Here is a 23,166-nt window from a genome sequence, read left to right on the forward strand (position 1 = left end):
TCATTTTGATCTCGGGCTGCTTCCCTCCCTCCCTTCATCCCTCCTCCCCTGCTGGCTGCTGCCAAGTCCGCAGGTTCCCGCTGTGACCTTGAGCTGGTTTCTGGAGCCGGTAGTGGGTTTCTTAAAGGAGCCATGGGGTCTCCCACCACCTCCCTCCTGCTGTCCCAAACTCCAGCCCAGCCCAGACACACACTGGCCCCCCTGGGGGTGGGGGGGAAAAGGGAGTGAGAGCAGGGGGCCCCCAAGGGCACAGAAATTGGGAGAGGGTGGAAGTAGCCAATTCTGTGGCTGCAGAGTCACAGCTTGGCCACACTCACCACCAACTCCTGCGCATTCTCTGAGGTCAAACAGCCACTGGGAAGGGGGTTCCTGGCCACCAGTCCCAGCTCTGTACAAGGGGTGGAGTGGGCAAAGCCCTCAGTTGTGCATGGTACCCAGAGAGAGTGGTGGCGTGGGAGGTGTGGGGATGCTCGGGCTGGTGGGGGTGCACCCACCTCCCAGCACAAAGGATGGTCAGTGGCCCTCCCTGGCTGTGCCGTGGCCCTTAAAGCTCCACAGCCTCCAGCAGTAGCAGGGAGAGCTTGAAAGTGAAGGTGATACCAATTCCTCTCCAAAGCCAAGCCATGGGGCAGATGGCAGCTGTGGAGAGATGCTCCTGGTTTCCTTGCTGGACCATGTGTGTGTCTGTGCCAGCACCGCATGACTCACTGGGAAGCTGTTGCTTGCACCCAGCAGTGGGTGTTGCACATAAACTCCAAATCCCATGAGCATCCCTCTGCCCCATGAAAGTGAGTGGTGCCTGGAGCCTCAGCAGGACAGAAACCCTTCAAAATGCCCTCACTCCCACTCCTAAAGCCACCTCAAACCCACCCAGGAAAATAATTCCGCAGGTTAAACCCCATGTGGGAAGTGGCACAGCCCATGGGGAGTCTCAGTTCTTGGGCTGAGACTGAGAAGCCAAAAAGCACCTCAAAGTGCAAACAGCTCCAGTGTGGATGTGTACATGGAGACTCTCCCGGCAGCAGCAGTGGCCTGGTGCTCATGCCATAGAGGTTTTAAGCTGTGGTTTAGCTAAGCTGGGCAGGCTGAGCTTCCAGCCTTGCTTGCCCAGTCTAAAAGCTCCATCAGCCGGAGAGGACCCCAATCAATAGGAGCCTTCAAGGCAAGTCATAAAACTTTGAAATTATGCAGGCAGCTCTCAGTGCTCTGCAGCAAAGGCAGTCTTTAATTCATGGGGATGGTCCTGGGGAACCAGGGAGAGGGCTCTTAAATAAGGGAGAAGAACAAGGGGCTGCACTGCTGCCACCTTCACAGGGTGTACAGGGTGTGGATGGGCTTGGAAGGTGCTGCAGTGACAAACGCACAGCTGAGCCTTCCTCCCTGCCCTGCCCAAGCACCTCATACACAACCCACTGGAGGTGCTGCAGAGATCCAAAGGTGCCTCCAGACTCCACCTTGGAGCATCTCTCAATCCCAGGGAGATACTGAGCACACAGCATCCCTCTCTGCCGCCTCACAGGTGCAGGGATCATGGGACTCCATGGTTCTGGGAACCCCAAAACCAAGCACTACCCTGTGAGCTGGAAACCAGCAACACCTTCTGCCTTGGACATGGTGGCTCGTAATGGCACAGGAAGGAGCAGGAAGGGGTGTTCTCAAACCCCTCTATTATAGATACGAAGAGGGAAACCGAGGCACTGCAAAGTTGCAGAAGCAGAAGGGATAAAGGATAATTACAGGAGAAACTCAGTAGGATCCTTGACCTGGAGCAGATCAATCACTCAGGGAATGAAAACCCAAGGAAAAAAGGCCATAAAAAGTAAGAGTCACATTTGGACCACACAAGAGCACCAACAGGCCACCAAAAGACATAATGCAGTAGCCAAGGCACCCTTGGGAGCCCCTGATCCCACCAAGGAGAGGAGCAATCTCTGCTCTGCCACCTTCACCCGAGCTGCTGGGACCGGCCCGTGGGTGACAGGGACCAAAGTGTTCCGGGCTGTTGAGGCAGCAGAGGAGGCTCAGCTGTTGTCCCCACCACCGTGGGGCCGGCTTGGGAAAGCCCAAGTCCACATCCCACCCAGCGTGGGGACACAGCCCTCAGCTCAGGCAGCGCCACAGCAGGAGGAGGAGGGAATGGATTGGGATAAGGAAGGAGAGAAGGAAAGAGAGGGAAGAAAAGGAGAAAAATGAGTTTTCCTGCTGCCCCAGCGGTGTGGCGATTGATCGGGTGCAGGCTGGTGTGGAGCGGTGCTGAGAGCCTCATTCCCCACCGCCGGCTCACAATTATTGGAAAAAACCCGGCGCTGCTGCTGCAGTGAAATTAGTTATTGATCTCTTGTCTGGGTGACAAGCGCGGTGCCGGGGCTGCTCTCCCACCGTCCAGCCCCGCAGCTCCTCCGCCCACCCCGCCGGGGCTCAGCCTCCCGCCGCTGCCCCCGGGTGGGTGTCCAGGCGGGGACCGGAGGTCTCCGTGCTCACCCAGGCTCCAAAGCTGCTCCCCAAGGAGGTTTTGCTCACCCCACTGCACACAAGGAAGATGTCAGTGGGAGAAAAAGGGCTCTGCCCCACGCAGGATGGGACCCCTGAGCGCTGACAGCCCCCCGCCTACGCAGAGCTTTGCCCTCCCCCCCCCCCGCCCCCCCCCCGCCACCTTCTCCTGGCCCCCAGGGATTGGGGTCAGGCTGTCCTGAGCCCTTTTCCATTTCCCGATAACCTGGCTATCGCGGAGGGAGATAAGGCAGAGGGAAATCAGGCAGCCAGAGAGCTTTTGTTGTCTGGAAAGGCTCTGCACATCCCTGGCTGCAGCTGGCCGGAGAGGCTGGACCAGCGGCGGCTGCCTGGCCCCGCAGGGACAGGGACATGAAGGGACTGTGGCGCTGGGGCAAACGAGGTCTGCTCTTCCCAGGGGAACTTTCAAAGTTTCAATAACAAAAATCGGGTATTTATTTTCTTTTTGTAATTCCTGGCGGGAGGCAGGAACAACAGGGGAGATTTCAAACAATCCTGTTTTCTTCCAAACGTAGTCACCAGAGAAACACTTTGCCCCGGGGAAAAGATGGGGGTTGGCTCCCAGAGGGTTTGGTTTCCAGAGGGTTTGGTTTCCAGAGGGTTTGTTTGGAGTCTCACCTTTGCTTTCAGTTCGTCAAGGTGTTTCTTGTCACTGGCAGGGACAGGCTTGAGGCTGGCTCTCCAGTCTCCTCAGTCTCTTCAGGGATGTCTGACTGTTCACAGGATTTTTTCCCATCAACCTTTTGCCCCAAAAAGCAAATGCTGGAAGTGATCCCTCCCCGCGGTGTAATTAAGGTGGCTTTTGGGATGTAAATGAAAAGCCTGGTGATGAGTTCCTGAGGGCCAGAGGTCACTGTAAAACCCACATAATTTTTGCTTGGGCTTCTGTAGAGTTCCTGTGATGGGGATGCAGCCGGTGACCCTCTGCCTGGAGGGTCCCATGGGTGATGGGTGTCAATTGGCATCTGAGGATGTCCACAGAGAGGACATGAGCTGGTGGCACTGGCCATACACAGAGCCTGCAGGCTGCACTGGTGGCAGGATGCCAAGAGGAGACACAGTGGGGGCAGGATGGACCAGGATCTGTCCCATGAGTAGCTCCCAGGGATGGGCAGAAAGTGCCAGTGATGTGACAAGCAAGGGGGACAGCGGCTGGAAGCCACTAAGGGACACCAAGATGGCTCATGGGATGTCCCCAAGCTCTGGGCAGCGGGCACAGGCAGCTCTCACCTCCTGCCTCCCTCTCAGCATCCCAAGCAGGCAAGACCCTGTCTGCATGTGTGTCCCTGGGGAGGCTGAGGGATCCTGGCCCCTTTCCCAGCCCTAGACAAAAGCCTGGGAACAAAAGCCTGCGGGATGCGGGAGGCATCTCCCGGCCGGGGGGTATTTGTTTAGCCCGGGGGGAGGTGAAGAGGGGAGAGGAAACTGCATTTCAAAGTGTTTCACCCTTTGAAAACCCTTCACAGCCCCCCCAGTGCCCTCTGCATGGCCCTGGTATCCCTTCGAGAGGACACCGAGTCCCCTCCGGCCACCTCTGCGTCTCTGCTGGGGAGGAAATAAGAAAGAAGATGTGGGGGGGAAAAAAAGAAGGGCAGTGCAGCCAGGAGGAGGGAGCAGATCGCTGCGGGAGCATTTCTCTGGCTCAGCCCCTCTCTGGGTGGGGAAGTTGGAGCCCCAGCTCCAGGGACTGACTGCTGGGCTGAGAGTGAGCTTGTGAACTCATGTGTTTCTCCCCGGTTCTCTTCATTTTCACAATAACCCTATTGGGTTTTGGGGGTGGGGGTTATCCGGGGGATGGATCACAGCCTGCACCTGGCCCCTTCCCAATCTACCAAAGCCCAGAGCAGAGCCCTGGGCACACAGGTCTCCTTGGAGGTATTGGAGGAGGTTGGCAGAAGCCACCAGTCAAAACCCATTCCTCGCAGACCTGCCCAGGCTTCTCCAACAAGGTGCCACCAACACAGGGAGGGCTCTGGTCACCTACAGTCGTCCTCAGGCTGCTTTTGCAGGTCCCCTCTCCATATCCATCACCCAAAGATGGGCACACTCCTGCAGAGACAAACCCTCAGCACCTTCAGCCCTGGCTGCGACACCAGCCTGTGCCGCAGGGACACCGCACACATGAGGCCTCAGGTTTCCTGGGGCTGTTTCGGTGTTTCACCACCTTAGAAACACACATTTCCTGCGGGGCCACGCAGGGAGGTGCAGCAGAAACACCCTCTGGCATCCTCTCCTGAGAAGCAGCTTCCCGGTTTGCAACTGGGCACTGTCCCAGTGAGTTACCCTCACCCTGTCACTACACAGGAAGGCACCATGCGAGCAAGACAGCGCAGCCCCAAACCTCCCAAACCCCAGTAAAGGTGGAATGTGGATCCCAGTCGCTCCTGCCACCCTCCAGAGCTTAGCATTCCACAGAGATGAAGTGGGAGAGAGGTGCAGACAACGGGGCTGACCACATCCACCGGCTCTCCTGGCTCCTCGCTTCCCTCCGGCGCGCTGGCGGAAGCCGAGCCCACGCCGACAGTGGCGGCTGGGCAGATGGAAAGACCAAATGATGGCTTTGCAGGGGGCCTGGGATTTGTTTGAGCCATCGCTGTCTCAGTGAGTGACTTCGAATAACGGATACACTTGAGAAAATCGCCATCTGCTCCCGGACAATTCGCAACCAGAGGAAAAGGTGAAATAAATTCAGCGACTGTATTATCCGCCCATCCACAGCTCCAACAGCAGGGTCAGGCTTTGTGCAGCGTCCTGAAAGTGATTTGGGAACGAGAGGATGGTTTGGGATGAGCAAAGAGCAGACAACCAGAAACGGATGGAAGAGTTGAGGGCCTGGGATGTTGCGTCCACAGCAGGGTTCTCCCAGCATCCTGGGTTTGGTGAGTTTGGCAGGAAGACAAAATCTCACCAGATCCTTTTTTTTTTCCATCTCTGAATTTTGAGTGCCTCCTGCTTCCATCTGGGCTGGAAATACCACAAAAGCAGATGCTACAATGCAGCACATTTTGTGTTTCAAATGCTGGAAGAAATCAGAAATGAAAAATAAATGCAGGGGGCCGGTCCCATGGGCTGGGCTAGGGATGAGGCTGAGGGCAGTTGGAAGAGCCCTTGAACCCACAGCTCAGCCCATGCCAGGCTCAACAGCTCCAAAAACCAAACCCTTCATCCTCAGCAAAGCAAAGACATTTCCAGGAGCAGATAAAAACGCCCCCTGCATTTCTGCTCGGCCATGCCTGTGAGCCCAGAACCCACATACTGCTTAGACCAAAGCAATGGGGTTTTTTAATGGTTTTTTTATGCAATCAGGAGGGGGATGAATCTTGCCCCCAAAGTCACAGCACTGTGCAGCAGTCCCTGCCTGGAAGAATCCCTGGTGCTTCCAACAGAACATCACTGGGGGAGAAAAACACTCAGTGCTTGGTCTTGAAGGGGCAGGAGGAACTGGGGAAGAACAGGGCTGGATGCAACCATTTTTGGTGCCCTTTTGCTCCTGGCAAGCCCAAAGCAAGGGTGTCCAACATTCCTCCTGCACCAAAGGGAGCCTGTTGCAGGCGTCATGATGGGATTTCTTCTGCCTTTTCCTCCTTGCTGGACTTTACCTGGGTGTGAAGATGTGTTTGGTACCTGGGGAACACTACCCAAGCTGGTCCCACCAGCCATTGCCTTGGCCAGTGCAGCCACCTCATCCCACCCCAGCCCTCCCCAGTGGGGACACAGCCCATGGGGGTTGGATGGGACAGCCTGGCTCCCACCCAGCCAGCCCCTTTTCCCAGGGAGAGGCCCCTGGCCCTGCACATCTGAGATATCACACTGAACCCACAGTGCTGCCACAAGCCAGGGGAAACGAGCCAGGGATAAACCCTCCTGAGAGGCAGCGGCTGCCAGTGCTGGTGTGGATGTCCTGGTGTGTGGGTGCAGGGCAGAGCCCCCCCAATGTATTTGCTCCCCACACGGGAGATAAACCTCACATTTCTTTGGTGCAGGCAGGAGGTGGGCAAGGGTCTGCCTCAAAGACAGAGAAAGATGACTGTGACCCAGCCCCTGGGGCGCAGCCCTGACTAGGGTGTCACAGGGAGCCCCTGGCTGGGTGGGTCACTGGGGGGACCCTGTACAAGGTCCTGGGGAGCACTGTAGCCACACAGGGGTCCCACCCTCCAGCACAGCATCCCTGAGCATGGTGCTGCCGGCTGGAAATGGGCACGATGTTCCGGTGTGTGCTTCGCCCCGGCCTGGCTGCTGCTGTCACAGCCAGTCCCCTCCTCACAGTGGTTGCTGGGAGGGGTCCCCACCTGCATCCCAAAGGGTTTCATGCCAAGAGGCACGGGCAGCTCTTGCTCGGCACGGGGAGGGAAAGCGAGAGCTTGGGAGCAGGAGCCCAGCTGGCACCCTGAGGAAGCGGAGGATGAGGAAGGGAAGGAAGCGGGGGATGAGGATGGGGATGAGGATGAGGATGAGGATGGCGATGAGGATGGGGAGGCAGGCGGGATGGCAGGGCAGACCGTGTAGCCGAGCGGCAGCGAGCGGGAGCGGGAAGGCGAGGCAGCGCGAACGAGGGAGAGGGAGCAGAAATCTGTTGCCCAGGCTGTGCGCTTCGCTGTCAGCCGGCTCTGATTAACGGGCTGCCTTCCAGCTCCGCGCCGGCTGCGTTCCTGGCAGGAGCGGAGCCCCCCGGCTTCCTGCCGTAGGAGTGGCTCGCTGAAAGGTTACATTTGCACAATGTGCCGCTGGAAAAGCGGTGCCAGAGGTTGCAGGCGGGGGAGCCGGGCGAGCGGGCGAGCAGGCAGCTCCGCTCCGCTCCGCTCTGCCTGTGTAATGGAAAAAACCCTCTGGGGACGCGCAGGAAAATATCAACTTACTCTCCCCCAGCACAGCAAAGCTGGGCCCGGCCGGCCGTGGATGGGGGAACGAGAGCACGGGATGGGGCGGTGGTGGTGAGCACCCCCAGCACCCCCATCGCCGTGGGCTGTGGGGCAGTGAACTCCTCCTTCGGGATGCTCCCCAGAAAGGCTTTGCGCTTGCCATCATCAGGATCTCTCGTCTCTGCTGCTTGGTGGGGAAAGCTGAGGCTGTTGAGGGGAAATGTTCGAATCCGGCAAGGAAGAATTTCCTCCGCTGGAGGCTCAGTCCGCACTGCTGTGATTTATGGGGCTTGGCACAGCCACGGCTACATCCACGCACACACGCACATGTCTTATCCCCAGCTTTCCCAGCCCTTCTACCCTATAACTTTTGGTCTGGGAATATTATTTTGGTGTCTGGAAAGTCCAGCTCAGATTGCTGAGCCCACCATAGCTGCTGTCTGCTCTACAGCATACCCTAAAAAACTCTGCACCTCCTCCATCGTCCCTCTTGCACCAAAACAACTTCTCCTGAGCAGCTCAGCACCCTCCAGGGCAAAGCCCTTCATCCCTCCCTGCACAAGACTTCCTTTCACCTTCTCATTTCTTCATTGCATCTCAACCTGGTCACCTTTCTGCCCCACAGCCACAGAGGAGGGGTCAGGGCAGCAGGGGCAGCACCCACTCTCACCCCAGGGTGCTAGAGCCAGCTCACTCTGTCTTGCAGGAGCCGACATTTTCCTTTCTGTCTCCCTTGTTTCCTTGGTTTCAAGCTTTTTCTTCCTCATTGAGCCCCTAATTAAAAAAAACAACTCTGGAGGAATCCCAGATTCGGGGCACTCGGAGCAGGGCTGCAGCTGCCCCTGCAGGCACCCTCTCCTTGGGTGTGGGACCCATGGTCAAGCTCTGGCTCCTTGGGTTTTGCCCCAAAGCTTTTAAATCCCCAAACTGGTGCCCCTGCTCAGCATGGCCCAGCTGGGTCCCCACCACGCTGGGGTGTGAGTCCTCCCCCTCCGCTGTCCCCGGCTTCCCTCTGTGTTTTCATTAGGATTTGGAGATAAGCTTCCAAATAAAGGCAGTGTTTTTAACCACTTTGCCTTATCAGCCGGCATCCAACAGCATTCCCCATCCACAGATCGAGGCTTGGAAGACACTCCAGGGGGAAAAGGGACCCCAAACATGCAGACCTCTCCTTCTCCCAACCCCGCAGCCTGCACTGTGGCCTGGAGGGCACCAGTGGCTCTGGGAAACTATTTCTAGTACTGGCCCCCGCTCAGGGACAGCAGTGTTAATGCAACCGCATGCACGAATACAACCCAAGCACCAGTTCAGCACACCTGGAATTTATTCCTGGTTCTGCCACTGGCCTGGGGATGACCTTCAGCCATTCATTTCCTTCCCTGTGCCTGTGTTTCTGCTTGCTCTCCCTCTCTCAGCCCTTCCTAAGCCCAGTGATGCTGCCCCAGCCCGAGGAGGCTCCATCTGAGTTCACAACAGCTCCCACATAAAGGTGAGCAAACAGCAGCAGCTCTGAGCATCCCTGGGTCCTACATCCTCCCAGTGCTCACCAGAGCCCCCCTCACTGAGCCCCCTCCGCACTGGGCCGTCCCAGGGCTCATTTTTTCAGTATGTGTGCAAAGGCCTGAATAGAGGAACCAGCTGCCAGCAGCTTCCAGCCCCCAAGAGCTGCCCTGGGGAAAATCAGCACCACACAGGGGCCTTGCCCTGGGGGTGTCCCCTGGGGTAGGGCTGAAGATGGGTCTCACTGTCTTCCTCTAAGTATTGGGGACCACTGCGGGGAGAAGTCCTCCAAGGAGAAGCAGAGGGGAGTAACACCAGTGACGGCAACAAACTCAGCTGCTTGGAGGCAGCAAACCAACCCAAACACCCCAGATAAGCCCTACTGTGGTAAGCCACACACCACAGAGGATCCCCATTAGGGCTCAGCCCCATTAGAGACCCATTACTGACAGCGCAGGAGCACTTCTACCTGGCTGGCATGGAGGAACACAAATATAGGCCCTTCTACCCCTCACTGGCAGGATCTCGGTGCACTGGAGACAGAGGCTCCTGTGGGATGCAGGCAGGGAAGGAAGGAAGGAAGGAGGTGATGCATCAGACCCCTGGGCACAGCATCCTGCTCACACCACAGCCCTGCTGGGCTCCCTCCCCACAGAGAAGGAGGTGTTGGGGACTGGCTGGGAGAGCAGCATGGGGGGCACGCACACCTCCCATCCTGGGGGAGGAGGGGGATGGTGCAGCCTGGCAGCACCCACCTCCACAGCAAATCCAGCCCTGGGAGCATGGCAGGAGCCTGGGACTGTGAATGGCAGGGGAAAAGTATCCTGTGATAAATGCCTCCAGGGCAGAGGGGATCCCAGAAACCTCCACTGCAGGCCCCGTTGCCAGAGCATGCAAAGAATCCCAATGCCAAAGCACGGCCAAGAGACGGAGCTCTTTGGGGAATCAAATCTGGCCACAGCACTCAGCAAGGTGGCTTTTGGGGACAAGCGTGTCACACTGGGAGCTGCTGAGTGCTCTCACCTCCATCCTGCACTCGCTGCCTTTCATGAGTCAGAGCCCATCTCGAGGATGAGGTTGTTTCCTGCCCTTTTCCCAAACAAGGTCCCCAACCATACCAAAAACCCTTGAGTCCACAGAGCCCTCGCTTGTGGACAGTAGAGAGCTGGCGGATTGCATGGGGCTGGCGTTCTTCCTCCCTTCCAGCTGTTAAATTGCATTATAGACAGTTAAAAATACATCACATACTTTCCTAATGTGACTTTTCCGTGGTAAGCAGCAGCACGGCTGGAGGTGAGATGCTGGAGGTCGCAGGAGAGCTGCTCACTCGTGTCCATGGATGGACAAATTTGGGTCCCAAAGAAGGTGATTGTGTGGCCCCTTGGCAGACTTGACCTCAGCAGACTGACCCAATGTGCTCACTGTCTCTTGCCTCAGTTTCCCCAGTTATGGTCCATTCTCTGAAGTAAGATCTCACATGAACTAAAAGTTGAGAGGGTTTGTTGGGCTTTCTAGAAAACGGGTCTTTTGCACAGGGATCAGAGGTTAATAGAAGTCCAGGGTTGAGCTGGAAATGATCTGTTAATACATTATAGCAGAAAAGCCTAATTCCTGAGCATGACTGGAACTGACCACATGGAATCCCATGGAAATGCCAGAGGGACCTGGCCCGGCCGGAGACCACAGCAGGCACGGGGCAGCGCTGGGGCAGCTGAGCTCAGCCTGAAGCAGGAGCATTACTGCGAGCCATGTGTGAGCTGGGATCAATCTCCCCTTCCAGCAGCACAGCGAGCTCTGCTGAGGTCTGCAGTGGGTGGAAAAAAACCTTTTTGGCTCACTAGAGCACTTGAAGGAACAACCCGTGTCCCCATGGATGGGCTCCCTTGCGGCCAGAGACACCTATGGTGTGGGGAAGGCAAGAAGAGAGCAAAGGTGATCCCCTCGGATCCAGGTCCAGCCCCCTTTGCCCAGACCAGCCCTGACAGCACCTCCTCAACCCCTTGCAGGACCGACGCCACAGCCCCAGAGAGGATCCCAGCACCCCAAAACAGCCAGGACACCCTGGACCCCAGCAAGGGGCTGGGATGGGGAGGAGAACCTATGAGAGGGTGAGGAAAGAGTTAAACCCCCAGCACTGCCAGCCCCCCGCTCCTGCTTCTCTGCTAACTTTGGGAGGAAGGGAATAGCATAAAGGTAAGAGTGGAGGAAGGAGAGAGGAGACAGATGAGAGAAGGAGCGAGGGAGAGGGGGAGCGGGAGAGAGGAACAGACGGCAGAGAGGGAGAGCGTGGGGGGGAAGATGCTGACGCTTCTCCTCCATCTCGGCGAGAGGCAGATAGAGGGGAACAAGGGGGGAAAAAAAAGAAGGCAAAGACCAAGGGAACATGGGAGAGGGAGAAGGAAGGAGCCGGAGCGAGGGAGCATGTGTGAAAGTCGCAGTGAGAGAAGGGGCCTCTTTGATTCCCCGTGCCTCATACCAGACAGTGTCTAGACTGCAGCAATTATTGTCAGCTCAGAACACCCAGGCATTGCCATTTCAGCTGAAAGGGAGCTTAACAAAGAGCGAGGGAGAAAAAAAATACCCTGCCGGTGGTGAGCTGGGCTCCCTCCAGCACAAGGGGCTCTTCGGAGGGTCCTCCATCGCCCGCGCCCCCCGCAAGCCCCAGCCCCAGGTGCCCCCAGAGCAGTGGCTGTGGAGGAGGCCACGGGGGCAAGGAATTCCTGACCCGGCCCTGGGTCTTTGGCTGGTTTTGGGGTGCAGCTGCTGGGTTCAACTCTCCCTGCCAGCCCAGGTTATGGGGCTGAGGGCACAGCGGGCAGGGCCGGGGGAAAGGGCCCCCTGGGGAGGTTGGGGTGTCCCAGTGGAGGGGCAGTTCCCCAGCAGGCAGCATTCGGCCGTGAGCGCCCGTGGAGCTGCTCCCCAGGCCAACAGCAGACAGTCAGATGGACACCTCGGCCTCACCCCAGAGTCCAGGGGATGCACACACCTCCTCCAAGCAGTGGGGACGTGAATTCTAGAGCTAGGCACCCCAATGTATGCTGCTCCTGCAGCTCCTCAGCTCCCTTGAGTCTCAGGAAATCATGGGAGGTCACTTGTGCAAATTCACAGGAATAAAAATCATCCCTCCTGTCCTCTCCTCCATCCTGCCTCCCCACCACGAGAGGAGTTACCCTTTCCCCTCTTGAGCCCTTTGCCCTCTGAGGGGCTTTTGTGCTCTCTGCAGGTCTGGGATGTGGCTGGGACTCCCAGGAGGGAATTAACACCCAGAACTGGCTGTGAGTCAGGAATTCCTGCCTCCCACTGGAAACACCCGCCATGTGCCCCCCCAGCTCTGTGGTGACAGCCAGCTCCGAATACCTCAGAGGAGAAGAGGTGAGAAGGAGAATTTGAGTGCCCTGTCTCAATCACTTCCATGGGTTTGGGGCGGTCATGATCCCACTCAGCTGTCTATGGGGCTGCCCTGCAGATGAGCTCCTTTGGAAGCGTCCCCAGCTCCAGGGCTGCACCACCCATCTTCAAGATTTGGGAGCACAGAGCAGCACAGCCAAGCGACCTTCTCCATTGCAGGATGGCACCGGGGACCGTCCCTGCAGAGGCTCGTGGCCCGTCTGCTGGGAAAGGCAGCCGATCCCTCCAGATACTGGAGCACAGCTCTGGTTTAATTAGCACTTTTAATGCCTGGAAAGGAGGCGCCAGGGAATACTCAGCAGGTTGGACATGATTTCCTCGCTAGCAATCCAGCCTGGCAACAGGCAAGCTCCCCAACTTCAGCTTGCTCAGCTGGGATGGGGTGACTTTGCCCTGGGGTCTAAACCATGGCAAATACCCTTGGTGAGCCCCACCTAGGCCCCTCGGTGCAGGGACACCTCTGTCAGAAGGCATTTTTGTAGCAAACCCCAGCAGTCAGTATGCTCTGCCAGCATGCTCTTTGAGCAATGCCTGACCCCAAATTGGCTCAACTCAGCTGTTTGTCCTTGTCCCTCTCTGCCTTTGAGGAACAATATCCATTTTCTGGCCAGGTCTGGTCATGTCTGCTAAATCAAGGACTTTTTCTCCCATGGGTACAGGGCACTGATGTTGCTGTGCGGATAAAATCAGTCTCGTTCAGGATCTGGCCACTGTGGCAGATCAGAGGAGACGACAGCACAAGTGCCACAAAAGGCCAGGATGGCAAAACTTGCCTGGGGAGAGACTCGTCCCCTTGTTCCCTTGGCTGGCCATGGCTTGTCTGTGGAGATGATGCCACCTCCCAGTGCAGGGTACCCTGGGCAAAGGTCACAGAGGGGAGCGCCAGCTCTGCCCATTGCCCACGTCCCATCGCAGCGGTGCCTTCCGCTCCCAAAGCTGTGCTCCCTCATGCGCTTCTGTATCTCAGGGATGGGGTGTCCAGCTCCAGCAAAGCACCACAGCCAGGGCTGGTAGTGCTCCAGCTGTGGAGGACACTGAGCTTCCAACACGTGTGGATGCTGCAGTGAAACAAATATGTGATACGAGCAGGGGCAGGTCTTCCCCTTGTGAGCTCGGGCTTTGTTTGACCTTCACAAGGAGCTTTTGGCCAGCCCATCCTGACCCAGAGCTGGACCACGAGGAGCCCAGGCCTGTGACTGACTTGTGGGCTTGGGGTCATGTTCTCCCAAAGACCTGGAAACTGCAGGGCTTCAGAAGTACTGCCCCAGGAGTAGACACAGCCATGAAATGCACCCTGGAACTGCCACCGGGCTGCCACCGAGGCCTTTCTGCAGGTCTCTGATACCAGACTTCCACTGAAGCCTAGGGAGGCAATGCGAGGAAAAAGACCTTGCCTTCTCCTCCATGACACCTCCAGTGTCCCTCCCTCGGCAGCCTGAGCCTTGCAGAGCAATCTGGGGAGCCCCAGCTCCTCACAGAACCCCTACAAGACCCAGCCCTGCAGAGAGAGCGGGGTTCCACCAGCAGCCCATGAAGCCACCAACATGTGTCCAGAGTAAGGGTCCCACAGGGTCCCCGGCATGTCCCCAGCTCTCTGAAATGGCCACAGTTCCCAGCAGCAGGGAGAGGAGGGATCCGGGAAGCCACAACCGCCGGTGTACGTGCTGTGCTGTGTGGGAGCGGCTGGCTGGGAGGGGAACCGGCCGCATCCTGCTCCCCAGGACGGCCCCGGGCACCGCCATGTGCCGGCAGAGGCCGGAGGCGAAGGCACAGGGCAGCCTGAGTTCTTTGGCCGCAGCAGGGACACCATCAGCTGGACTTGGCACGGCTCTGCATCCTGTCCTGTCCTGTCCTGTCCTGAGCACGGCGCCAGGGCCGTGCGGGGAGGCACATGGGCAGCCCTGGCACCCCTGTGCCACACCACGACCCTCGCTCGCCTTCCCGCTCTTCATCCCTCCCCTCTCCAAAAATGTCTGCAAATGCCAACTGCCTGTTTTCCAGTTCCTCCAGATTTACCCCCTCCTCCTCCTCCTCCTTCTCGCCACCCCCCCTCCCCCCCCCCCGCTTCCTTCCTTTCTTCTTCCTGGGTTAAAAATAATCAAGTTTCTGGGAAGCAGCAGCCCTGCTGCGCCTGCCTCCCTGCACTCGCGCCCCGGAGAATAGCTCGGCTCGGCTCGCTCCGGCCCCTCCTCGCTGCTCTCTCCTTCCTCCTCCCCACCCCCTACAGGGATCTGACTAATATGCTTGGGCTCTGCTTGCCAGCTCAGCTGGAAAGGAATTTAACCATTGCGTGGCCTGGAGGGAAGGAGTGGAGAGCCCAGACCTCCCTCCCTCACCCGGGACCCCTGGTCTGGGTCCCTGCCCGGCCGTGCTCCCTTGGATGCTGCCCAGAGGATGATGGAGGACAAGGGATGCACGGTGCCAGCACCCCATGGAGAGTGGTGGTCCCAGCCCCAAACCTACACGCGTGCAATAACCCTCGTGGGCTCCATCGGGGGTGTCCTGACTTCCTATAAACAAAATGCAGAACCCCAGTGCCGTGGTCCCCGTGGCTCGACCTGTGGGAGCCCCTCATCTAGCCACAGGTGCTCCCTAGGCACCCACATCCCTGCCTGCAGCCCACCACAGGCCTCCACGCTGCGTGAGGGTGGCAGCTGCGATCCCACACGATGCTGCTCAGGGGTAACAGTGGGACCAGCAGCTCCAGCCCCACAGCTGTGAGGTCTGCTGGGAGTGACCCCCGGGTTCAGGGATCCATGGCTCAGCCCTGCTGCAGTGCAGCTCTGGCAGGAGCTGCCAGCCCTCTGCCGACTGCCGGGACTCAGCTTCTCCTTCAGCACAGGGGGTAGGAAGCCGGCGCAAAGGCAGGGTCACACCTGGGTAAAAACCACGCAGGGAGAAAGCTCCTCCGAGGCTAAACCCGGGTGCTAAAACGCGAGTGTTTGCGCAGACCCCCTCCACTCTCCCTCCTTGCCAGCCAGGCTCTGAGCACAAGCAGATTTCCCAGCACAGGAGTGGGAGACACGGTGCTGCTTTACAGCAGGACAAGCAAAGCACAAAGCCTTGACCAAGGTTATCCCAGAGGGTCTGTGACAGAGCTGACCCTCCCCTGCCTCTCCGAGGCTCCAGCTTGCTGGTATATTGCAGCATCTCCCTGCTCGGCCAAAAACTCCCCTTGAAATCTCCTGGCCAATGCAGAAGGACTCCAAGGCCAGAAATCCTAAGCTCAGCACCCCAGCGCTGAGCAGAGCCACGAGGCACCGGCTCGGCCGCTGCTCACCCCCCGCGCTGGCTGGCTCAGCCTGGCTGCTCCAGGGCCAGGGCACAAACCGTCCTGGAGGAGGACACTGCCCTTCCCGGAGCCTGCTGCCGGCAGAGCTGGAAGTACAGCCCCCCCGGAGATGGAGCTGGAATTACAGCCCCTCTGGAGATGGGGCTGGGGAGAAGGAGAGGGCACTGGGCACAAGACAGGGACCCGTCGAGCACAGGATCACCCTTTAGCTGCTGGGATGCTCTGTAGAGCGAGGTCCAGCACTGCAAAAGGGATCTGAAATAAGAAGATGTCTTCTCTCCAAATCCTCCCTTAAATGGCAGTTCTGATGTAAAATAGGGTAGGATGGAGTTCAGTGCTTGTTTTCTCTGCAGGACCCAAGTGTGGCTCAGCCTGGGACTGTGGAGCCAGGCTGGGTCCTCACCAACAGCCCCACAGGAGCACGATCTGCAGCCGCGGCTCTGCTCTCCCAAACGTCCCTGCAGAGCCATAGCCCGGTGCAGGGCTCAGGGCAGGAGACAGGAGGGAAATAAGCATCCAGTTCACTCCTAACTTAGCTGCCAGCTGGAGCTGGAGGCAGCAGGATGGGTGTGTGGGGGACCTGTGAGCCCTCACTCTGCACCAGGAGATGTGTGGCCAGAGCCCCTGTGGCCCCACAGAGCCGGCAGTCGGGGCGTGAAAGAAGTGATGGCAGGACACAGCCAGGAGCCGGAGCAGGACCAGGCTCTGACCATCCCTAGGTGAGTAAAACCACTCCCATTCCAAATTCCCTGGTGCCTTGGGAGCTCCCTCCAGCCCTGCCTTCCCCACAAGCCCTGCAGCAACCTCAGCAGCCAGGAAACGCTGGCAGGAGTGAAAGGGATAGAGAAATTGCAGGCAGCAGGATGAGACATGAGCCAGCACAAGCAGGATGTGACTCGGGGGTGACTGGGACTGCCGCAGGGGTGTCATCAGGAATTGGTACCTGGGGCCCATCCTGTACCCTCCCTCTCATGCTCCTCATAGCTGAGCCCAAGCCCAACCTCTGCTCCCCACACAAGTCACCAGGTCCCATTTGTGTTTCACCACCTAAATCCTCTGTTAACAGCACAGTGATATCTTCTCCCTCCATCCACCACAGGCTTTTGCCCTCCCAAGCTGCCCGAGGCTGTTGCCCAGGGCTGTCCGTTCTACCTGGGGCTGTCCCTGTCACCAGAGTGCCCCAGCCCCCTCACTCCATCTGCAGGGCACACCTGATATTTCCCAAGGTTTTTTCAGCGCAGACTGGATGGCAGCAGTGGGAGGTTTGGGGCAAAGGGGAGCTCAGACACTGGCTAGACTTTCCTCTTGTCCTGCCTCAAACCAGCTGTTGTAGCACTGCAGGAAAGAATAAAGGAGAGGATGAAGGAGGAGAAGCAGAGAAGAAAAAAACAATACAGGAAAAATATTTTCCCCCCTACTAAACACCCAAAGCTTTGTTTATCCACCAGCCCCTCAAGCTGAGGCCAGCTGATCCCAAGGTGGCCCCTTCCACGGGTGCTGTCCTCCCTGTAGCTCCCATCTCCTAGTCCCTCACCAGCCTGTCTCCTATGTGTGCCATGACCCCTGATGGGGTCTCCATCTCATCCTCACGTTTCATAGCTCCAGCATGGCTAAGGAAAGCCAACTTAGCTGGCATTCCTGCAAAATGACCTGCCCTTCCAGCCAAGGAGTTCAGCTCAATTCCCAACCCCTACCTGCATCCAGGCTCACCAGCCTTCCCTTCAGTTATTTGCTTCAGATGAGGAAAAACAGCAAAAAGGGGATAGATCCAGCTGTTGAACCCAGTAAAGCCCAAATCTCCTTCTGCTTCAGCTGCTTCCTTGCTATGGGGCAGGACAACAGGGAGATGTCAGCCTGCCATGGGGCAGAGCCCAGGACACCCAACACCCTGGTAGATAAGGTCATCCCACATTCTTACAGAAAGACACCATGGAAAAGACCCTATTGCACAAACAGCTCCAACAGCGGGCAACAAAATCTCAAGGGGTCCAAGACGTTGCAGCTCTCCTTTTCCATCTCTCCCACAAGTAGGGCACAAGGACATGCTCCTAGGGGAGAGAAAATTCCAAAGCTTGGGATGGAGAACCGGCAGTGCAGGAGTACAGTTAAGCCTGGAGGCCAGGACATCCTCCTGGGACAGACCTCTGGACTCAGGAGGATGCAGGAGTAAACCAACACATCACAGCAACTCCCTAAAACACGGAGTCACCCTCTGGGTAACACAGTGTTTCCAAGTTATCCTCCACCCATGATCCAGGAGTGTCCCCATTGTCTTTGCATGGCCAGCTCCAACCCTGGCAGGGAGGCACCAGCTGGGAGGCTGTGAGGGGACTTGCACTGTGCTCTACTCTCTGGGTCACTGTCAACTTTCTAGGAGCTGAAGGGGATTTTCTTTGTTTGGTTTTGAGGGAATAGAAAATTCACAAACAACTGGAAGATTCAAAAAGGCTGAATCATCCTGAAACTCAGGGTGAAATTGAAAAATTGTTTGGAGTGAAAAAAAGAAATACCGGTGCTGGGCAGAGGAGATGGCTTTGAAGATGTCAAACCACCTTCTCCTATCAGTCACCTGATGATCTGTTGTATTTGGGCATTTTCTAAAAGCATCTTCTTGACTTCTTCATTAAAAAAAAAAACCTATTTTTTTTCAATTTAAAAAATTATCTCAATGTAAAAGAAGAAATCTAAGTAAATTAAGCAAACTCCAAACAAAACAGAACAAAACAAAAACCTTTCAGGCTAAACCAAACATTCTGGCTTTACCTAAAACAATTACTTGCACTGGGATGGGGTATTTCTTTTCTTTTCCATGTTACCAGAAATTGCCTACTAAATCCTTGTTCTGGGTTGGCATGGTCCAATTCCCACACCCAAGACATTCCATTTGGGCACCAAGCAAGACTTTCCATTCATTTTTCCAGCAACGTGGCTCTCCATCAATGAACCAGACCCATTGCAGTAACTCCCTTCTCCACGAAAGATGAACACTTTGGTTCTCCCTCCTCACAGACCTCGGAGCCTGCCCTGTGCATCCTTCACAGGACCCTCACCCAGCCTTGAGTCCCTTTAAGCCTCCTGAACAATAACTCAGCAACCCAACAGCCACCTCTACTCTTAGGCTGAAAGAACCTCCTCTGGAGAGGGGAACAGAGTCTCTTCTCAGGAGACTTGATTTCCAACCCAACCCAACCCAACCCATCCTTCTCCTTGCCACCACCCATGCCCCAACCTCCAACCCCGCCACCCAGACCAGGTGGCATCACATCCAACTCCAAGATCACCACACAGCCATGTCCCCAGGAAGAGAGATTTACTACCCCCCCAAAAAAAGTAGTTTTCCCTAAGGATGCAGTGGGGCCAGTTGGGAGGGGGTGTTAGACAGAGGTGCCAGGCTGTATTTCCACCCTCACACCTGGCTGCAGAGGCGAGCGGCAGCAGGGCTGTGCATTCCAACCCCAGGCAGAGAGGTGAAACCCCAGGAAAGTAGCAAACAAGTCGAGGCGTAAATACAGCACGAATCCACGGCACTTCAGCGTGGTTCGTTATCTCTGCTTAGACTGGAGTCGGTGGAGCCGGGTTTGAGAAGAGCAGAAATATCAGCAATTAAAGATATGTCGTGTCAAAAAAACTCTAAACTGATTAAAGTTGAAGGCTCCGTTTTCTTCTTTTCATCAGAGAACGGAATCAAAACCTGCCTGGAAAGACGCGCTCCCCCCGTTCCCAGCGCTCCGAAGGCAGTGCCTGCATCCGTCCTGCTGTGTCCCTGCATTTTAATTACCACCTTATTAATATTCATGAGGCTAGGCACTCAAGGGGGATTGCAGTCTGTCATTCTCTCTCTCTTTCTCTCTCTTTCCCCCCCCACCTCTCTCGGCTGAGTCGGTGGGGTTTTTTTTTCCCTTCCCCTTCCCAACAGTTGGCGTGCTGCAGATCCGCACGCGTGTGCGCGCAGCCCCGAAGGCGCTGAGCGTGCAAGGGGCCGCGGCGTGGGGAGGCCGCCTGTGCCGGCTGGTGGCGGGGCTGGGAATGCGGGTGGGTGTGGGATTGCCCCTGCCACGCTCGGCAACCCCGGCAGCCGGAGGCAAAACTGCCCCCAATGGGTGCATGATGCCGGCACACGAGGGAGAGCTGGCGCACGTGTGAGCAGGCGTGCAAGGAGCGGGCATGGGGGAGTGTGTCTGAGTGTGCTCGAACTCACGCAACTCCTGGTAGCAGCATCGCTTCTGAGGGCTGGGGTGATTCTGTAGGACCTGCAAGAGAAGAATGGGGCTGTGCAGAATGGCACCGGCTTAACACAGCTACCCTCAGCCCCCACACCACCACCTCTCTTTGGGGACTGAGCACCCTGCACCCCAGTTCACCCTGCACCCCAGTTCACCCTGCACTCCAGCTCTCCATGCTCACGCAAAATCACCCACTGCTGCAGCAGGTGAGAGCACCATGGCACAGCCACAGGGCCGCTGTGTCCTTGATGGAGCCACAGCCTTGGCCATCAAGGTGAAGTGGGATCTAAGGGATCCTGCATGCATCCAGCAAGGGGGTGCCCCCCCAGCTGTGGCCCAGTTGCTGGTGCAGGTTGCTGGCTGGGCAAATTGGATCCCACTTGTCTTCTCAGGTCCAAGGCGCTGGCGTGCCCTGGGAGGAGAGAGGGCAGAAAGCCTGGGCTGAGGGTACACAGAGGGAATGGAGCTGGAGGTAAATCGATTTCTCATTCCTAAATTGAGCAATGTGGGGTTTGCCCTCTCCTTGCTGTCATGCAGCATTTAACCCTTTCTACCTCCAGTACTGAAAACAGAGGCCATGTGGGCGGCAGAGAACTGTCCTGGCTTTGCAAACCCTGCTCCTCCCTATCCCCTCTCGGGTCACTGTCCCAGTCCCTCCCCATGAGATGATGCAGAGCCCAGCCACAGATGATGGGCAGGTGCCCCCATCACCCACACTGTTCAAAGCCATTGGCAAAGGACACATGGGGCTGCCCTATCCCAACAGCCACCAGTTGCAGGTTTTTCAGGCAGCTGCAGCCAGACCATAGTCCCACCTTCCTTCAGTATCTTCCTCTTCCATCTGACCCTATCCTTAACCCTAAGGACACCCAAAGCACTGTCAAGAACCTGAAGCCTCTTTGAGGATGAATCTTGTATCCCAGAGTGCTGCCTCCCCATCACCAACCACCTGCAAGCAACCTGTCGAGAGACACTCCAACTCGGCAGCTCCCCAACGCCCCACTTGCTCAGCTCCACAAATATTTGAATTAAGGTCCCCTGGGGAGCCACAGTCACAGAGTAACTGATTTCTCCTCCTTCATTATATCTCTGTGTAATTTGCCGAGGGACGGCGGCGTGTGCCTCCGTTCGAGTGAATTCCCAGCAGGACTCCCAAGAACTCACAAATCAGGAAAAGGCAAGGCATTAGAATATGAAAGGTGAGGATGGTCTCCCCACCAAGACTCATCTTGCTCTTCCCCAGCTCTGTCAGTCCCGAATTGTGTTTTATTTCCGCCTGCTGCCCCTTGTGCAAGCAGGGAGGTCATGGGTTGGGGACAGGCCACGGTGCCATGTTATCAGCTCTGTCCCTGACTTCTGATCCTTTGTGGGCAAGAAGAAGGGAGGAAGTGTCTCCTCCCTCATGGAAACATCTGAGTAGATGCCAGGGAAGCTGATGCAGCAAAGGTTTCCGAGTGAAATTATGTCCCCTGGCCCTAAAATCTGACTTCTTTTCACCTGGGTAAGTAGCCTATGCCTCAGTTTCCACATCTACAAAAATAGTAGTCACTCCCTCCATTTACTGGTTTAAGACTCCCAACACTCAGCTGTTGAAGCTATAAAAGACCACAAGCATGAATCCATCTGTGTTGTATCTCCAGCAAGGAGGAGCTGGAGGACAATTTTGCCAGCTTAGTTCCAAAGTGACCAGAAGGAGCTTGAAGAGTCACCAAGGAATAAGAGAAGGGGAAAATGAGGAACTTGGACCAAGGATGTACAACTGAGCTGCTTTGCATTGTTTTCTTGTGAAACACGATGTGTGAGGAGATTGGTGTTGGTTGGACCCACCACAGTCTGAAGACAACCCAGCTGAACCCATGGCCAACCCCCCGCGTCTCAGTCCTGTGCCGAGGTGCCAGGGCAGGAGCAGCTCACCCTGAGAGTGGGAGGTTGTCAATCCTGGTGGCTCATGGAGGATGACGGGACCTTTTGCAGGTTTTTGCAGCATCTATGAGCTGGGTGGGAGTTGTCTCTCTTCAAATCCCCTGACCACTGCCACGGATGTGACACTGGAGTAAAGCGCCGGACGGGCTCGGATGCAGCGAGTTCTCTGTTCCAGCTACACTGCAAACAGCGGAGGGCAACATTTTGCTTCCTGGAAACCCAGAGAAAGAAGTATTTTTTATGAAGAGCTGCAGCTCAGAGGCAACCTGTAATGGAGATTTCAGAAAACTGGGTGTTCCCCCTTCCACCTCCTCTGCAAAGACAAAGACTTGGCAGATGGTGGTGGTGCTTCGCAGGGCTTGTGCTGGGCTTTTTTTGGGAGCTGGGTATTCAAATCCTCACTCTCATTCTTCAGTTTAGAGGTGTGAGTGATATAAAATCTGCCCATCCCAAAATCAGCCCGTCCCTGGGCTATCTCAACTTCTCAGAGCTCTTCCCACAAGCTGAGTTAAAGACCTGGGGCTGTTCAGCCTGTAACAAAGAGCTCCTTTCTCCCCAGCCTTCACCAGTTGTTGGAGTTAAATAGGCTGCACTGAAACCAAACCAAACAAAGCCCCTGCAAAGCGGCTCCAAATCCCCGTTCCCTAGCCAGCACTCTGGATTTCCCCCGGAGCACAGGCACGACACTCCCTGGTGTGCTACGGCTCTCTTCCCACTCCAAGAGGTGGGCTGCAGCAGCAAGGCTATGTTCTCTCCTGTGCTTCCTGCTGCCGGACATCCACGGGAGGTGATGAGGGGGTCTCAGAGTGGAAAACATGCCATGCAGCTGCTCCAGCCTCTGCCTGCCATCCCCCTGCTCCACTGAATTTGCTCCAGACTCTGGCTACACTGCTGCCAGTGCCGTGAACCCCCCGAAGTAGCACAGGAGGAGCCCTCATGGGCACCACGTGGCTTTCCCAGGTGCGGGCAGTCCGACGGGACCTTTCCAAACACGCTGCCCAACCCACGCCCTCGCAGCCCCTGTGGGGCAAGTTCACCCTCTGCCATTCTGCGGGGCCAGGTCCCTGTCGCTGGGCACCGAGCCCTCCTCCCCCAGCATGGCAGCCACCAATTCGCTGAAGCAGCTGCCTTCCCTGAGCAGGGACGTGATGGCAGATGGGGGTCTCCACCAAAGCAGGGGGGGAATTTTTGGCCATGCCAGCCCCTGGAGGGGCTGCTGGCGCCTGCGTCCCGGGGGTGCTGAGTGCGGGGGTTCGGGGCTCTCTGTGCAGGCAGCTCAGTGATCAAAGCGCCGAGCACAGGCCGGGGCCGGGGGGAGGCAGGCGGCGAGAGATGAAACGGAGCAAAGTTCCCCGGGTTCGGACGCGGGAGTTGGAAAGGATTCGACGGCAGCTTGGAAAAGGAGGAGAAGAGGGCCGGGAGCAGCAGCGTTCAGCAGAAAGGAATGTCC

The 23,166-nt window shown here is 56.9% G+C and overlaps 1 long non-coding RNA gene across 1 annotated transcript; it reads left to right on the forward strand.

Moving 5' to 3' along the window:
* Positions 1–15,415: 15,415 nt before the first annotated feature.
* LOC116454321 lies at positions 15,416–18,889 on the forward strand. Its single transcript, XR_004244061.1, has 2 exons — positions 15,416–16,289; positions 18,492–18,889. It is a non-coding gene; the product is annotated as an uncharacterized LOC116454321 (long non-coding RNA).
* Positions 18,890–23,166: the final 4,277 nt, after the last annotated feature.

This window comes from Corvus moneduloides, chromosome 21, assembly GCF_009650955.1.
Source record: "Corvus moneduloides isolate bCorMon1 chromosome 21, bCorMon1.pri, whole genome shotgun sequence".
NCBI lineage: Eukaryota > Metazoa > Chordata > Aves > Passeriformes > Corvidae > Corvus > Corvus moneduloides.